At 36.0% G+C, this 19,952-nt stretch overlaps 1 long non-coding RNA gene across 1 annotated transcript in view; it reads left to right on the top strand.

The window, feature by feature from the left end:
* Positions 1-19,952, top strand: part of LOC114085539 (uncharacterized) — a 49,558-nt gene that overhangs the window by 27,361 nt on the left and 2,245 nt on the right. Inside the window, exon 2 of the long non-coding RNA XR_003581491.3 lies at positions 13,867-13,944. This is a non-coding gene — a long non-coding RNA (uncharacterized lncRNA). The remainder of the gene's footprint in view (positions 1-13,866; positions 13,945-19,952) is intronic.

Genomic DNA, 19,952 nt, shown 5'->3' with positions numbered 1-19,952 from the left:
CTCACTTTGGGGGACACTTGGCCATTAGCCACTGTATTAGTCAGCTTTCTGTCACTATAACAAATACCTGAAATAACCAATGTATGAAGAGGAAAGTTTTTGTTTGTTTGTTTGTTTACAGTTTCAGAGGTTTCAGTCCATGATCACATGGTGCCAATTCTTTGAACCTAGGGTAACACAACATGGCAAGAGTCTGTGGTGAGGGGCATACCTACTCACCTCACAGCTGGGAAAACAAGAAAGTGGAAGAGGCTGGGATCCCATGATCCCCTTTGAGCACATGCCCCAGTGACCTAAGGACCTCTCACAAGGCCCCACCACTTTAAATTTCCACCACCTTCCAAGAGTGCCAAGTGTTGGGGGATCAAGTCCCCAACACATAGGCCTTTGGGAGACACTTATTCCCACTGCAGAAGCTGTAGTGGGAAGCTTTTTTCTTGCCTTCTGGCTTTTCTATAGCCTGTGCTTTTTGCCTGGAGTACTTTCCCCTTGTCCGTTCTTTGAGCTAAACTCATGTTTTAGAATCCAGCTTAGGAAACAGTTCTGAATCTTATCTTAGATGGGACCTCTTCTGTGTGCTCCTGTGACACTCTGTGTTTCCTACAGCTGCTGTAGGAAATACTGCACACTGCGTGGCCAAATCAACAGAACTTTGTTGTCTCAGAGTTCTTGATGTCAGAAGTGTAAAGTGGAGGTGTCAGCATGGCCGGGCTCCCTCTGAGACTCTGGGCAGGTTCCTTCCTTGCTTCGTCACAGCCTTTGGTGGCACCGGTCAATTCTTGGCATTCCTTGGCTTGCAGCTGCATCTCTCCCATCTCTGCCTCTGTCACCATGTGGCCTTCTGTCTGTTCCATCTGAATTTTTCTCTTCTTATGATGATATCAGTCATACTATATTAGGGCCTACCCTAGACCTCATCTTAATCTAGTCTTAATAAATTCTCATTTACAAGTATCAGGGGGTTAGGACTTTAACATATTATAACATATAATATATGGTATATAAACTCTTTTGTGGGGACACAAGCCAGAACATCTCCTAAATTTCTTTTCACAATATTCATTCATCTGTATTGTCATTGCTGAATCTTTACCTTCTCTGAGAGGCCATTCTTTCCTCTTTCATTGGCTCCCCAGTGTTTGAGATTCTAGAGCATTTGTTGAAAGACTGACTTTAAGCTGAGAGATAAAATAGTGGTCTGAAGGTGAAGGTCAACCAAGAAATCAGTGCTGCAAGTTTTCAAGCTGAAATAAATAGCAGGCTAGGATCACAACTGGGGTTAGACTCAGAGTGGGCAAAGATGGACTAGGGTTAACTCAAGGACAAATTTTACAAAACTAAAAATTCCAATTTGCTGCTTCTCTTTTGCATGAGATTTGCCATCCTCTTGGGCAGGAAACAGGGCCCTAAAATTTCAGATTTTTCTCCAGGGTCATCAAAATGCTTTTCCATGTGCTGATACTTTCTCAGTCTAAGGGGTATGATTATGTCCCCACAATCTGGGTTCCTTGAAACAATTTTTATGATCCACAGGAAAGAAGACAGAACAAAGAGAACATGCAAAATATTTATGAATGCATTGTTATATTTCTGAGATTTTTATTCATTACCTTTTCCTGGACAGAGAATTCTGTATGCATGTTTCATTGGCTGACTATTCAGGCCCTTGATTCCCCACCCCCAGCTCACATAGAGTACAGCTTTCAATTCAAGAACACCTTAGATCATAATCAAGGTTTCACAGTGTATAATATGAAAAGCTTTCAACTTGATAATTTTTAGAACACTTTTATTAACTTGCTGGAAGAAGTTGATGCTGCTAACTAAAGTCAGTGAAAATATCCTATGTGCTCTTTGGGCATCTTCCGTTTACTTTCAAATCAAGGTTGACCAAAGCAGGGGCCTGGAGAGGGTGCAGCTGTTTATTAGTTGTAAGAGTCTTTCTCTTTCTCTTTTGAGATTGACTTCAGGGACAGGAGATTTTTTGATCTAGTTGTATAATATATGGGAGAGGACAAGCATAGTTTGGAAAAAAACCTTTGACATATTCTGGTCTAGTATGAAAGGTATTGGTCTACTATTTTCTGAGTAATTTCAATACATTCTTATATACGTACCATTATATTTAAAGTATTTGTAATTTATCACAAAAGGTGAGGTTAGAGAGTAATTCTCAAGCAGAGGCAATTCCCTTCCCAGGATGGAGTTGGCAGTGTGCCGCAGTCCGGCTGCAGCAAAATAACCGGGGGGGTGACGAACAACTTGTGTATGTTGATACAGCAGGAGTGGAAGCCGTTTATTGCAGGACAGGAGCAGTATTTATACATTCCACACAGCTTATCTAATTAGCATAAACTAGATACATCAGTCAACCAATAAGGAATCTCCACACTTAATGGCTTGCTTTTGTTACTTCTCAAACCACTCCCTCTGGCATTTTGCCAGGCACCATCCAGACTTGTTCACGAACTCTAACATTCCCTGGCAAAATGCCAGGTGTTATTTTGACTTGCTTACAGACTCTAACAGCAGTGTCTAGAGAGGATTTCAGAGGCATACTGGAGGGACGTGTGTGGTCTACTGGCATCTAGGGGGTGAAGCTCTATCACAATGCCCACTCCAACTTCCTATGACAAAGGATTGCCCAGTTCAAAATGTTAGTAGTGCCGTGGTTGAGAATCCCTGGAGCAGAAGATAAACAGCTTCTAGAAAAAGGGAATTCCTCCTTTTTGCCTTTTAATTCTATCATGCTCCATATGCCATTACTAAAATTCTCAGGAATAGTTCAAAAAATGGAAAAGAATAAAGGGGGAGAAGGTGAGTCCTACTCTGCTTAATGCTAACTGACTTTCTAGGCAACACATCCTCATCTCTTGAAGTGGCTCTATCAACTAGAGAGCCCTGGTATCCTAATCAAAGCCACCAGTGGCAATGACCTCTGCATAACACTGGAACAGGAGATGTGACTTAGGCAAGCCTTTGTTGAAGAAAGCCTATGCGGGGGTTGTTATCATTGAAAAAAAAAAAAGTCAAATTCTAGCTTTTAATCAGAAATGAAAAGAATCTACCTCTGAAGAGAAGACCCCAGCCCTCTGGAATCCAAAAGGATATGACCTCCTCAGGTGAAGAAGCCAAAGAAGTAGGACATTATGATAAAGTGTGATACCTCTGGCATTTATGAAATGTGTATATCACAGTGTTTACAACTGATTTCTCTTTTTAAAAATCTGTGCTAATTAGTTATACATGACAGTAGAATGCATTTTGATACATATTACATAAATGGAGTGTAATTTCTCATTCTTCTGGTTGTATACGATGTAGAATCACACCAGTCATGTAGGCATATATGCACACAGAATATTAATGTCCAATTCATTCTACTGTACTTCTTACTCCACATCCCATCCCTTTCCCCTCTGCCTAGTCCAAAGTACCTCTATTCTTCCCCAGCCCCCTGCCCACTTATTGTGAACTAGCATCCACATATCAGAGAAAACCATTTGGCCTTTGGTTTTGGGGATTGGCTTATTTCGCTTAGCATGGTATTCTCCAGCTTCATCCATTTACCTGTACATGCCATATTTTCATTCTTCTTTAAGGCTGAGTGATATTCAGTTGTGTATATATACCACACTTTCTTTATCCATTCATCTGTTAAAGGGCTTTTAGGTTGGTTCCATAGTTTGGCATACACTTGATTTTAAGAGAAGACAAATCTCTTAAATAGTTGTTAGGGTGATTGTTTTCATAGTCTTCAAATTATTGTTTATGTTTCTTTTTTGGATAAAGCATTACAGTTAATACCTCTTTCATAAAGTAAGACAGGATATGACTAATGGTGATATTCAAGTAATAGATCACTAAATCGAAAGATGAATCTATCGATGAATCTGAAATATATCCCAAAGCCTTTTGCTCTGTATGGGGAATGAAACACTGGGCCCTTCCCTAGATGGGGAAGTAGATCTCCATGCCCTCCAACAAGGGAGCAGAGTAGTTCCCTTTGGAGGAGGAAAGTCCCTGTGTCCTTCACACCCTGAAGGGTGCAGGTCCTCATGCTGTCCACCTGGTGAGGGGTGTAGAACCATTTATAATCCACCTGATCCGTGGAGTTAATTTCTGTACAGACCTTCTGATGACTTCCCAGTCCAGAATTTTCCATTTCTACCTCAAAGTATGAATGGAGAAGGAATTAATATATGTGAATATGTATTAATGTATAATATGTGCAGGTATATGAATATGTATTTATGTATGCATATGAAGATGTCTTTATGAATATGTTAATATGAATATGTAATGTAATATGTATTTATGAATATGTTAATATGAACATGTAATGAATATGCACAAATACATATGAACAAGAATACAAATATATATAAATATGTATATTTGCATGTCAATATTAAAATGAAGATGTCTATGAATATGAACATGTCCATGTCCACATATGAGAATTAATATGGATATAAATATGTACATGCACAGGAACATTATGAATGTGAATATGTACATGAATATGAATACAAACATGTATATGAATATGAATATATAGATTATTGTGAATGTGTGCATATACATGAATATGAATGTGTAAATGTACATGTTCATGAATATGTGTTGAGTATGAATATGTGTATGTGAATATGTAAATTTTATGTGCATGAATTACTATAAGTATGTACTTGTGATTATGGATATGCCTATGAATATGAATATGTATGTATACATGAATATGATCAGAATGTGTACATGTACATTAAAACAAATCTCTATGCCCACAAATGTGAATATGATATATGAATATGTATATGAGAATGTATATGAATATACATTTGAATATATAAGGATATGAATATATGAATTAGTTCCCAGTGCCTCCACTCATATGGGGAATTGATCACCCTGCTCACTACTAGATGAGTAGATTTCCATGTCCTCTGCATCATGAGGTCTATTGGTCTCCATGGGGGGTTAGTCCTGGAGGCCTTCACTCTTGAGGAGAGTAGATCTCGATGGCCCATCTGGTCAGTGGATTAAAATTATGTATTTTGATCTGATCTGGGAGCTAATCCCTAACCCCTGCATCTTATGAGATCACATTCCAGAATATTCCAATTCCAACCCAAAAGTATGAAACTGGGGAAGATGATATAGATGAATATATAGTGAATCTATAGTTGAAACTTGCTTAACCTGTAGCATTTAAAAAACACAAGCAGAAGCCTTTGTATTTATCAACTAGATTTCAAATTTGAGATTTGTTTTAATCAAAGTTTCAATAAAGTATGTATTGAGGAAACAGTTTTAATTTAATAGTAGTAGGTTAGTTGTGTTTAACCCAAAGTTATAGTTCAGTATTAGACTCAGGTGATCTATTGCCTGATTGAAACTCAATTGCAAGATCATCATTGTAAATTCAGGTGATGATGTTCACATAGATGAATGAAGCATTTGGAAATTCACACTAGCTTTCCTTGCAGTATAGACTAGTGAAGGTGGTTCTCTGCAGGCTCCCAGCTCTCTGGTTCTCTGCAGGCTCCCAGCTCTCTCTCTACCATCTTATTGGTAGTGTACCCTGCTCCCAGCTACAGGGGGGTATAACCCTGTACACTCTGCCCCATGAGGGAAGTGCATTCCCCAGTGAAGACAGTAGATCCCCATGTCCTCTATTCGACAAAGACAGTAGATTTCCATGCCCTATGCCTGATGAGGGGAGTGGATCCCAGTGCCCTCTGCTCAGCATGGGGAGTGGATCCCTGTGTTCTGAGCTAGATTAGTGGAGTAGATCTCTGTGTCTTCCACTCCCATGAAGGAAGTAGGTCTGCTTGGGAGGTGTAGGTCCTTGTGTCCTTCACTCTGTGAGGGGGGTAGATCACCATGCCCTCATCTGGTTAGGGGAGAAGAACCATAGATATGAATATGTATATGAATAAACACATATGGATATTTGTTTGGATATGTGTATGGGTAATGTATAGATAGACATATGTATAAATATATGTGTCAATATACATATGAATATACATATGAATGATGAAAATATTCATCATTTCCTTTCAGAATAATTTTTGTAAGAGAAAAGAGAAGGAAAACTAATACCCAGCTCCCATATAAGATACAATTTATACTGATTTATTAATTTTTATATATACCGTTTTATAGACACCCCAGGCAGATCTGTTTAATGAACTTTATGTTCATGTTGATTTCAGATGAACAGATGAACAGTATATCTGCCATAACACTTTGATTTCCAGAAAATGATAGTAGTATGGTATTAGAAGAAAAACAATCAAATTTCATTAAGATCATAGGAATGTGTAAGGAAAAAGAGAAAAAATTGAAAAATGTTGCTTGTAAAAGCACCCAAGCCACTATAGTCTATTGACTGACATTGAATATACACAAATGCCACTTCTAAAAATCCCTTTCATATTTACAAACTAGATGTAAACCACCATGTGAGTTATCAGATGGTGGCGTAGTTTAACAGATGAAGTCATCTCAGCAAGCCACAAGTTTTAGAGGGATTTTTAAAGACACTGTTGAAATTTATCTTCCTTTACAGAAAATACAAAGGGAAGCAGTTTTGAATCCTATTTCCAACCTGCACCATGATCCCAAAACCCTGTGCAGAAAGTAAGAGCATCTCAACATCCATAATCTCACCCAAGAATGGGGGCAATATCTTAGACATTTCACTTGTTCCTGATATCTGCTGCATCCTCCTGGGGCAGACGCGAGAGCTCCTTTTCCATTAGTTCACGTTTATACACCTTTATGTAGTGCTTCTATAAAATTGTGTCTCAGTCAGCAAAATGGTTCCATTCAAAATGGTTAGAAGTAATAAGAAGTAAAATAGAAGAATGATCCTCTTTCTTCCCATAGCTCCTCAATATATGTGCAAGTATAGTTTCATAGGTTGGTAGGCAAAAATATCAAGAGTATTGCATAGCCTTCATGGTTCAGTGAAAAATTTCCAACCATAGATGAAAAATCCAGCAAAAACACATTCACAAGTTTACTCTGACTATAAGTAGCCATTTAATTGATTTCATTCCTTTAAACAATGAGGCATTATTCTATTGATCCTAGTGTAATATGGTTATAAAAACGGAAATAAAATTTTGTAACACAACAGAGGTAGACAAAAATTTTTGATCTAACATTGGTATAAATATACAGTTTTAAGATCCTATTTATATAACTAGAATTTAAAAATGGCTTATAGCTATTTCTATTTATATTATTAGCTTCAGTTTGAAATAGCCAAGTATTTTATTTTTATTATGCATTATAGTAGTATATAATAATGGGATTTGTTGTTATATATTTGTATATGCACATAATATAACCATTTAATTTATAACCAAGTATTTTAAAACACTTGAGAATATAAGTCATTTGAAATAATGCATCAAAATCTCCAGATACCTCGGTGAATTAATTTGTGGTTGCATATTCTGAATATGCAGATCTATTAAGCCAATTTTGTACATATGCATTTATATGTATATAAATCTTGTCAGACTAATATTCAAAATAAAGTTAAATATGACTGCTGGCCTCCCCCACCCAGCAATTTTTCAAATTTGAAGTATACTTATCTATCCCAAAGGTCCAACTTTCTTCCATTTAATTACATCCACTTTATTCCCAAGCAAAATAAAATATGTACTTCAGCAAAAACAATACTAAGCAATAGAGCAGACATCCTCCCACTATATGTTGATAATCCACATTTTGTCATATCAGAGTTTAAGAGTACAGGATCAATACCCTAAATGCTCCTTATTTAATCTTTGTAACAGCCTCAACATATTAATCTGACCTTACATGTAGTAAATAATCACTGTTATCATTTCTAAAGATACAGAATCAAACTACAACATGAAACCAAAATACAAGGAATAAAGTAGAAAAGGTAAAAAATAATTATTCTAATGATATTAAATATCCCCAAGTATGACAAAATTGCTAAACTGGCTTCAAAAATTAACAATCATTCTACCGGTTGCTATATAATAGCAAACAAACAAACAAACAAAAAAACCCTAAACTAGTTTGACAAGTAAAGCAAAATCTCTGGCTAGAAATAATTTAATAGAATACAATTTTTTAAAAACTGAAACTAAGAACCTAAATGATCATACTTGCTTATGAAAACATTATTTAACATGGATTTTGATAGTATTAACTCATCATATCTATCTGGGATAATACGGTAAATATTAATATTTCTATTGCCAGACATAAAGGGAGAGAGGAATTTAACCCAAAGATAGGACCCCTCCCCAAAAAAGCTTTCCCAATATTCAATTTAAAAAGATGTGCTTTGAGGCTGGGGCTGTAGCTCAGTGGTAGATCACTTGCCTTGCACATGTGGGGCACTGGGTTTGAACCTCAGCACCACATAAAAATATAAATTAATAAACAAAGATATTCTGTGTCCATCTATAACTAAAAGACACTGTTGAAATTTATATTTTAAAAAAAGATGTGCTGTCAACATTAAAGGGAAACTTGCTTCACCCTCCTAAATACATATTTTTATAAGAACATCTAGGTAAGTTACATCAGTGATTGATTTTTTTTAGCAGTTAATGCTTTATTTTACTTCTAGTGCATTAAGATTAAAGTCTTTTACTGGACACCTATAATGTTTAATCTTATTCAAGTAAAATTAAAAAAAAATATGCTGAAACATTTTCATTGTTTATACTCAACAAATAGATAAAACAAGTAAAAGCAGCCATAGAATCATGTAACTTTATAACAACATATTCACATATAACAGATGAAATTTCCAAAGAAAGAATTGAACTGGCATTTTTATTGATTTTTAGACGTAACAATTTTCTACTCTGTCACATACTGACAGCATTAGGCATATTTCCTGACATCATTCAATGTATTTAAAAACAGATTGGTTTTTTTTTATATTATTTGTTGTTCAAAACATTACAGAGCTCTTGACATATCATATTTCATACATTAGATTCAAGTGGGTTATGAACTCCCATTTTTACCCCAAATACAGATTGCAGAATCACATCGGTTACACATCCACATTTTTACATAATGCCATATTAGTGACTGTTGTATTCTGCTACCTTTCCTATCCTCTACTATCTCCCCTCCCCTCCCCTCCCATCTTCTCTCTCTACCCCATCTACTGTAATTCATTTCTCTCCTTGTTTTTTTTCCCATTCCCCTCACAACCTCTTATATGTAATTTTGTATAACAATGAGGGTCTCCTTCTATTTCCATGCAATTTCCCTTTTCTCTCCCTTTCCCTCCCACCTCATGTCTCTGTTTAACGTTAATCTTATCCTCCTGCTCTTCCTCCCTGCTCTGTTCTTAGTTGCTCTCATTATATCAAAGAAGACATTTGGCATTTGTTTTTTAGGGATTGGCTAGCTTCACTTAGCATAATCTACTCTAGTGCCATCTATTTCCCTGCAAATTCCATGATTTTGTCATTTTTTAGTGCTGTGTAATACTCCATGGTGTATAAATGCCACTTTTTTTTTATCCATTCATCTATCGAAGGGCATCTGGGTTGGTTCCACAGTCTAGCAATTGTGAATTGTGCTGCTATGAACATCGATGTGGCAGTATCTCTGTAGTACGCTCTTTTAAGGTCTTCAGGGAATAGTCCGAGAAGGGCAATAGCTGGGTCAAATGATGGTTCCATTCCCAGCTTTCCCAGGAATCTCCATACTGCTTTCCAAATTGGCCCCACCAATTTGCAGTCCCACCAGCAATGTACAAGAGTACCCTTTTCCCCACATCCTCGCCAGCACTTGTTGTTGTTTGACTTCAGAATGGCTGCCAGATTGGTTATTTGGAGGCATGGTTTTTAAAGCAAGATAATCAAATTAAATAATAGAATTATAATAATGTTGGCTTTTCAGTATTCCTTAAGAGAGGATACACAAGGATTTCCCAGCTACTTTTCAATAATTGAATTTTCATTTTTACTTATTTTTTATATTGTATATTGACAGCCTCAAACATTTGAGTCATCTGTGATAAGAACATTCAAGAGGCACCCTCCCAGCAATGTGGGAATGGACAGTCTTCAACTATTAGCTATATTCACCACATTTTATTTATTTATTTTGAAGTACTGGTTAAAACAACTGCACACCTGTTATGGTTTAGTGCCGGGTTGCTCACGACTAAAACACTCAGGGGTTACTCCAGGGGAACTGGGCTAATTGGGCTGTGCGCAAAATAACCACAAAAGAAACAGAAATACCTATTTCTTTGGGGTTGCTCTGACAGCTCCTCTGACCTTAAGGGTCTGCAGAAAGAGAGTGAGAGAGCCCAAAAGGGCTGACCCCTTTTATTGAGGAGAAGCTATTCAAATGAGGCAAGGGGTCAGGTTTCAAGGGGCTGAGTCTAGCTTCATGATGTCCACTGTCAACAGGTTGACTGACATCTAGGTAGGCCACACCCAAGGGCACAGTAAGAGAAGGGGACATACAAAAGGTGTTTCCATGGAACATTCTATCCCAAACAAGATAAGGGGTAATATTACAAAGGAACAGGTGAGCATAGCTCCACCCATGGGGCTGTAGGAAGCCACGCCCCTGCACAAAGACACAGTCCCTTGAACCCTAGAAGAGCGGGGCAGTCTAGCAGCATGGCTGCCACCTGATGCCACATCTCAGGGGAGTTAATTCAGTCACTTCGAGGTTGGTCTCCCACAGTTTAGATATGAGGTGTTCCCAAATGCTCATGTTGAAACAATGCAAGAAAGTTGAGAAATGAAATGATGAAGTCATGAGAATCTTAACCCAATCATTAATCCCCTAATGGGGATTAATGGGGTGGTAACTTCAGGCAGGTAGGGATGGATGGAGAAGGCAGGTCCCTGGGGGTATGCCTTTGGGCTATATATTTTGTCCTTGAGTGAAGTTCTCTCTTTGCTTCTTGGTGGGCATGTCCTGACCTGCTTTCCTCTACTACACTCTTCTGCCGTGATGTTCTACCTCACCTTGGGCTCAGAGCAATGGAGTTGGCTATGTATGTACTAAGACCTCTGAAACCATAAGCCCCCAAATAAACTTTTTCTCCCTCCTATTGTTTTTGTCAGGTCTTTTGGTCACAGCAACAAAAAAGCTGACTAAAACATAACTCAAAGAAATTAACTTTTTAGTGGAGTACTTAGTTTGAATCAAAGTTCATAATTCCAAGAGAAATTAGAAGCCAATGTAAGCTGACTTGAATAAAGAACATTTCTACCTCCTTTTCAGTTATGTCAGTGCCAAAGCTCTTATACTCTGTGTAGGCCTCAAGGAAAAAATGCAGCCATAATCCCTGTGTTTTTTGTATAAATAGAGCCTATAGACTACCAGAATCACCTCCAAATTCATTGAAATGACCTCCAATATGCCAGGTAGTAGTACCCAGAATATTCACAACCAATAAACTGTATGTCACCTTGTTTCTCATTGAAGATCATGTTCTTACACAGTTGGTCATTTTGGCAAAGCACCACGGCTAGACTTGGGTTGAGAAGACTCTTTCTCAAACAAGTCATCTCTTCTTGATGAATCTGAGAGCTTGGATTCTCTCTTGGAGCATCTGAAAATCCTGAGTGAATGGCTTTTTTGTAACACATACCCTTAAATGTCAGGTTTTTTTGGTTGTTGTTGTTTTGTTTTTTAGCTCTTCCTTCATTTTGGACACCACAAAATACTCTGGGTTCATCTTGCAGATTGCCTGTCCCAGTTGTATAGTCAGTCATTTCCCCAAGGAACCCTGATTCCTTTCTTTGGAGAATAGTATTAGCAACTAAGATTAATAATAGTTGTTAATTAATAGTATATCTGTAGATATATGCTCCTTATTATTGGGATGTTTCTTTTTGAGTCAACTAACAAAGCAAAGAAACATGGGGCATGCCAACTTATGCATAAGCACATATCTATACATATTTTTTTATGTAAATTGTATTTTTATTAAGTTGAACATGACTTTGTACTAATGTCTTAACTCTATTACCCCATGATTTATTTTAGACTCTTCCCCTTGTTTATAAATTCCCACTCCAACCATGAGGAACATGGTTTCCAGCATCTACTATCTGTTTACTCTACTGTTAGTTCCAGATCTATATAGCAGTATCAGAATTATTATTTGTTTAGGTTCTGCAATTTTTTAATTTGTTCTAATTATCAGAATTATTAACCTATATCCATGTAGGAAATCTTATCAAATAGAATGCAGTGCTTATGAGTAGTTCTTTTTGCCTTTAGTCTCATAGACTCCACTCTTTTAGTCAGCTTTTTCACCAAAAGACCTAATAAGAACAATTTTAAAGAAGGAAAAGTTCATTTGGGGCTCATGATTCCATAGGCTGACTCCATTGCCCTGGGCCTGAGGTAAGGCAGAACATCATGGTGGAAGGAGTGAGGGAGGAAGTCAGCCCAGAATATGACAATCAGGAAGCAGAGAGAACTCCAATTACCAGGGACAAAATATACACCCCAAAGACATGCCCCCAGTGACCCATTTCCTCTAGCCACACCCTGCCTGCCTACAGTTACCACCCAGTTAATCTCTATCAGAGGATTAAAGCACTGATCAGTCGAAAGCTTTCCTAACCCAACCATTTCACCTCTGAACTTGTCTGGCACGTGAGCTTTTGGTGGGGGCAACTCCCATCTAAACCGTAACACTCCACTCACAAAGTTACTTAAGCCAGCACCCTCCCTCCCATTCCATTCACTGAGGTCATTTCATGTATTTTCAATCAGATACAATCTCTTGTCACAGTCTGCACTCCATCCTAGGATCCACTGATCTCCTAAACAAATGTCTTAAGATGTGCATACTAGATTCACTCTTTGTGCTATCAAGTTCTATGAAGTTTTGGAAAATGTATTACACAACGTAATTACCATTATGGCACCATGCCAAATAGTTTCACTGTCTAAAAGTCCTCTGTGATTCATCTATGCCGTCCTCCTTCACGCCAAATCCCTTAGAACCACAGGTCATTTTTACTCTATCTGTAATTTTATCTTCTTTTTTAAAGAAGAATACAGAATTATATCATTGGAATCATATCGTCTGTAGACTTTCTGGACTGTCTTCTCTACTTAGCAGTATGCAAACGAGATTACTTCATTTGGGGGGAGATTTGATAGCTCATTTCTTTTTATTGCTGAATAATATTCCCTTGTACAATGTACCATATTGTGTTTATCCATTCATTTATTGAAGGGCATCTTGATTGCTTCTAGTTTCTGGTAAACAGAAATAAAGCTGCTATAAACATTCATTTGCAGGTTTTTCTGTAGACAATGTTTTCAGATCAATTGAGTAAATAAATATCTAAGATTATGATTCCTGGATCATACATAAGTAAGAATACACTTACTTTGATGCAAAACTAAACTAGATATACCATGATATACATTGCCAGTAATGAATGAGAGTTCCTATCCTCAGCAGAAGATTTTTTCAACAATAATTTTATTTTATTTATTTATTTTTTTATGTGGTGCTGAGGATTGAACCTAGTGCCTCACATGTGATAAGCAAACACTCTACCATTGAGCCACAACCTCAGCCCACTGGAAGATTTTTATGGAGGTATGAATTATAATGATGTGGGCAGGGTTTAGAGAACAAGCCAGGATTGGCATCATACCCTGCACCTATTGATGGGGTAAGTGAAGGAAAATTATACTGAAGAGAAGCAGCTCTATGGATTGAGCTGCTTGTGGAGTTAAGGGCTTGGGTAGAGGGTCACAGGAACCCAGGCAAGGTTTGGAGACCTAAAAGGGAGAGATTCAGGCAAGAGATATTCTAACCTTTTCTTCTGCTTGCTCCTGAAGGTCCCCCTGCTGTGCCTCCCATTGACTTCACACAACTGAATTTCGGAGTAGAAGGGACGGTTGATACAACTGGAACAGGTCAGCTTCCCGCTGGGCAGAGCAGGCCAGTGGAGTTGGTGTGTTTGTGTGTGTGTGTGTGTGTGCACGTGTGCCACATTTGTGGATCAAAAGAAAATATCAAGCATATTTTGGTTTCTTTAAATTTTAACTGTTTTTTTTTCCCAAAAATTTTATGTTGGTATTTTGAATTATTTTTTCCTTGGTTTTATTACCAATAGTGATATTACTAGACCCCCCCCCCCAAAAAAAAAAAAAAGAAAAGAAAAATTGAAAGCTGCTAAAAGATTTGTGAATGCCACATAAATAATATCTAAAATTTTGCCCTTGTGGCTATATTTCTCTGCTTCAGTATCTTTGTCTATATATACATATATATCTATGTGTAGACACATATGTGCATATTTATGTATATAATTAATTTTATAATTTCCCTAGGCAGTAAGTTCTTCTTTTATTGGTAATCGCTAGTATTGGCATATGGGAATTTTAGTTTAATTTGGGCATAAGACTGATGCAAGGAATTAAATATTTGAAACATATTCTGACATTATTGGATCCATACATTTTTTTCATTCAAAAATGAATAAACAAATCATGTCTATTAACTAAGATAAAATTTCCCCTAAAGATAATGGATCCAATCTGTTTTCCAAAGCATGATAAATAGTTCCACTTTAAATATATGATAATCATTTCAAACGTGTTTAAATTGTTTAGCTGTGTCTTTGATACATGCTGGTTTCTTATCATAAATAAGTGCATTGCTTAGGAGATCTAAAAGGTCATAAACTATTTTTTAACTCTACTTCCTTCAATTCAAAATCGAATTTCAAAATTGATTTCAAAATTGGCGACTTCCCTATTGTTACTGTGAGCTTCTTGCTCCTGTAGGCTTCCTTAACTACCTGTCTTCAACGAGGGGATGTTTCCCGGGGTTTCTGAAGGAAGTAATTAGGGAGGCAACACAATTTTTTTAATCCTTCAACCTCTTTCATTTAATAGAAAATACATCTTTTCAATGCCATTGAAAATGTTCTGGCTAAGGTGACTGATGACTTGAGTTATCTGACCTTTAGTTATTTGACCTTTTTATATTTAATTATTTGACCTTTCAAAGCATTTGGCCCTCTTAAGTACAGCTCTTCTCCTGTCCTTGCTGAACTCTCCTGTGTGTCAGTCTGTCTGCCTCAACTCCTGGCTCTGTCATCATTACCTTTATGACCTTCAGTAAAGTCACTTAACATCTCTGGAGCCTGATTTCCTTATAGAAAGTGGGGATTCAATGAAGGAATGAATGTAAGGTGATTCCATAATGCTCGGCACTTCAGAACCACTTAAGTTACAGCCAAGGGTGTGCTGGTAAACTGGCTTGTTAAAAAATGGAAGCCATATTTGTATTATTTGCCCATTTCTTTGGTATAAACACTCCCACCATTCATGAATCTGTAACAATTGGTTCTCCCGGAGCTGCCTTCAGTGAACTACGGACAGCTGCGTTTCCCCTTGGCTTCTTAATCCACTTTGCTCAGTAGGCATTGTGGCCTCCCCTCCTCTGCCTATTTCTTAAACATCATTTCTCTTCAGTTATCTGCCCTAGGCTTTCCTTTTCTTTCACTTGATAGATCTTCCTGAATAATCTTGTTCATTCTTTTAAAGGGATTTGTAATTTGCCTCTCATGCAATTCATTCACTTACAGGGTACAATTCAATGTGGTTTTTCCAGAGTTGTGCATCCACTGGCACGATCAACTTCAGAACATTTTTCATCATTGCCAGAGTAAGCTTCCTTAGAGCCCATTCACCACTTCCTGTCCTCCTCCACCATAGCCAGTTATTAATCAACTTTCTGTTTCCATATGTTTGCCCTTTGGACATTCCATATAAATGGAACCATATAATATGCAGTCCTCTATATTGTCTTCTTTTACATAGCAAAATATTTTCCAGGTTAATCCATGTTGTATCAGGTACCAGTACTCCATTCCTTCCTTTTGCTGAAGAATATTAATATTTGCTGTCCTCATCTACCACATTTTATTCATCCTTTCATCAGATTACTTATGTTAGGTTGTTTATACAGTTTGGCAATTATGAATAATACTCCTAAGACTTTTGTGGGGACATGTTTTTGCATTTTCTTGAGTATATGTTCAGAAGTGCAATTGCCAGGTAGTATGCTAACTCTATGTTTAACTTCTTAGTGAATTTCCAAACTGATGGCCCATAGGCTGAAATATTTCATTCTTACCAACAGCGTACAAGTGTCCCAGTTTTTCTACATTCTTCCCATACCTGTTATCATCTGTATTTTGATTATAATTATCTTAGCATAAAATGGTGGAATAGTATTTCTTTGTTACTTTGATTTTCATTTTTCTGATGGCTAGTGATGGTCAACATTTTTTCATGAGCTTATTGACCATTTGTGTTTCATCTTTGGAGAAATGTCTATTTATATCTTTGCCTATTTGTAAATTGAGTTGTCTGGTTGAGTTGTAATCTCAACCACTTTTAAGACTTGAGTTATATTTTTGTTCTTATGACTCTGAAATACATATTTTGTATACAGTTTTGTTGGTTGAGTTTCATGTATGTCCTATAGCTGCCACAAATTCATCATGATTCTCCAAATCTGCTTGACTTTCTCAGTTATCATCCCACTATTCACTCTGAAACCTGAAAGTCATCTTTTTTTAGTCTTTCCCCCTCTAATTATATCCAATTACCAAATATGGTACTTTCTAGCCTCTAAAAAATTTCTAAAATTTCTTTCTCTATTGCCAACCTTATCCATACAACACTGATGTTTTCCGTGAGTATCTGAAATGACCTCTTCACTGACTGTTTTTTTAAAGCTTCATTTCACTCTCTGCACTTGAGAGTATATTTTAATATATAAATTTGGTCTTTTTTTCTTGATTAAAACCTTTTAATGATTTCCTTTCATTTTTAGAATAAAATTTGAATTCGTGGGTTCTATGGAAGAGATACCTTCCTAATAATTCGAACTACCAACAATTTATTGGAAGAACTCAAAATCCAGAGAGTTCTATATACAGGAAACATCTAGGCAGGGGATGAAATTTGATTATCTTTCATGATGATATGGATAAGATCCATGCTAGAGATGATAGAAGCATCATGCAAATACGAATAACACAGAATATAGTTTTAAAGTTGTAAAGAGAGTCATAAAGGAACTGTTGTTGTATCTGAAACACTATCATACACTGTAGCAAAATTCTAAATGCACGATGAATTTGTCCCTGTATTAGCAATAAAATTATATAGTAAATTATAGAACTGGTCAAAATTGTTATTCTAGGGAGTCAGAAAAGTGTTAGTATAAAATAAAGATCACTCTTTTGGCCAAAATATGATTATCTTTACAATTTTTTGTGTCATTGATAATTTTTGAATTGGATGAAAATTAAGGACTATTTTTGTTAAAAATATGCTTTCAACCCCAAATTTTTAGATGTTCATGAGGCCTTATAGACCCATCTGTGACATTAAAAGACCCCAAATTTACAGAGTGCAGAGATAGGGTTTGATTATGCTATAAAAGAACTGTGTGTGCATTTATTTTTTAGAGTTAGTCTCACTCACTGTCAAGAGATTTTCAAAAATGGAAATATGAAAAAACTTATTGAGCAAAGGACTTCAATAAAAAATACATTCAACGCACTTGTAAATCTGCACTTGTTTTAGAAAGAGGCATTAAAGGATAAGAAGTTGACTAGCGCTTAATATCAAAATAGCAATCATTCAAATTTGAGGGAGAATTTGAAATAAGTTTATAGACCAAAAAAGTCCACTAAAGGCTTTCTTATGGAAGACTTTTAGATGTGCTTTAAAAGCAAAACAACATTGATTTGGAGAGATACCTATCCATGCTTGAATCTTGATCTTAAGGTTTTAGAGAACTATAGCATAGTTAGTTCATTTTTCTTTAAATATTATTTTTAAATGCAATTTGTAACTATAATGACAAATATTCTATTATGGAACTTTCATGGATTTTCAAAATTAAATAATATGCTGATTTACTTTCAAAAGAGAAATATTCAGATTGTGAACTGCCCTTACAGATCAAGTGTCATGAATAAAAGATGTCATTGAATACCAGAGAGACATCATTCATTAGCCTCACCACACTGAATCTAAATTATCTAAACCTCAATACTGCCAACTGCTTTAAGTTTTATGTCACTAAAGACACATCATTAATTTATCAGACTACTTTGTCTGAAGGGAATGAAAGATAGTTTTACCACTTTCCCAGGCCAAAAGGGAAATAAGAGGAGTCAGGAATCAAAAAATATCTCCTTTGCTCACATTAATTCAGAAGGGGATGAATTTTGAAGGAATGTAGAATGTTATAAATTATTATTAAATTACAGAGACAAAATTTATTGAATTTAAGATATACTTGGTGAATGTGTTAGTCAGTTTTCCATAACTATAACAAATACCTGAGATAATCAACTTACAAAAAGAAAAGGTTGTTTTTGGCTAATAGTTTAAAAGGTTCCAGTCCATACTTTTGTTCTCATTGCTTTGGGTGAGGTAGCCCATTATGATGAAAGTGGAAAATGATTGGGAAGGAAGAGGTTGAAGAGGGTCCCACTATCCTCTTCAAGGGCACATCCCAAATGACCTAAATACCTCTCACTAGATTCTACTTCTTAAATGTTCTGCTGTTTTGCAAAAACACCATCCTAGGGACCAAACCTTTAACACATAGACATTTGGGAGACATTTAAAAATCTCAACTATACCAGTGCATTTTCCCTCATAATCTTTTAAAATTGCATTTCTTTTAAATGGACTGTATCTTTTGAAATGTAAGAGAGCCTCATTGCTGTGGTCTGAACATTTATGCACCACCACCAAATGCATGCATTGAAATCTAATCACAATGTGATGGTATCACAGGGAGGTGATTAGGTCATGAGGTTTTTGCTCTTATAATATTAGTGTCCTTATAAAAGAAAACACAGAGAGACCGCTTCCCATCCATAGTATGAAGGTATCATTTATAAATAGGAAATGGTCTCTTATCAGACACCAAATTTGTTGACACCTTGATCTTGGACTTCCTAGTCCACAGAACAGTAAGAATTAAATTTCTGTCTTCTCCTCCTCCTCCTCCTCCTCCTCCTCCTCCTCCTTCTCCTCCTCCTCCTCCTCCTCCTCCTTCTCCTTCTTCTTTTTAATAAACTACTTAGTCTATGGTATTTTGTGACAGCAGCCCAAACACTAATATTTTTGTTTTTACCATGAAGAAATCATGTTAGTGTTTTGCAAAAATGGGAGATAGAATAAACTTTCAACCAATGGTGAGAAATTCAATTTTATATGTATGACATAAATGTAATACAATGTACATTTTTCTATAAATGCTTCTTTAACTCTTTATTTTTAACTAATTCTTTTTAATGGTAACATGTTTTTATTTGTTCTTTTTGACTTCTTAAACTCTTAACATTTTGGTCTTTAGAATTTATGCTTAAGTGAAACATGAAAACTTGAAATTATAAATGTACACATAGATTTTTTTATGTCTGCACTTCAGGTAAGTATTTAATATTTATAATTCTAAAATATTTAAAATTATAAAATAATAATTTTCATGATAAATATTTGAACTACAGATAAACAAAAAATAAAGAATCATCTGTAATCTTACTCCAGAGAGAACTTAAAACTGTGCAATTTATTATTTAAGAATTTCAATTCTACATACAATCATATCAACTAAAATAATGAGAATTATGTGTCATCTTCTTTCCATTGTATATTTATACAATGTTGAATGATTATAGTAATGATGATAATGACACAATTCCTTGCTTTAACAGTACTACTTTGTGACATTTTATCAGTAAGCACAATATCAATGATGAAATAATATACAGTCTTCAACAAGTTAATGCATTTTCTTCTTTAATTTACTAAGACTATTTTTGGAGCAGAAGATATTGGTACCTATTGAAATTATGTGTATTTCCCTATTTTGTATA

Source organism: Marmota flaviventris, chromosome 7 (genome assembly GCF_047511675.1).
Source record: "Marmota flaviventris isolate mMarFla1 chromosome 7, mMarFla1.hap1, whole genome shotgun sequence".
In the NCBI taxonomy this organism is placed as follows: domain Eukaryota; kingdom Metazoa; phylum Chordata; class Mammalia; order Rodentia; family Sciuridae; genus Marmota; species Marmota flaviventris.
This window is presented reverse-complemented; position numbering and strand designations above follow the sequence as displayed.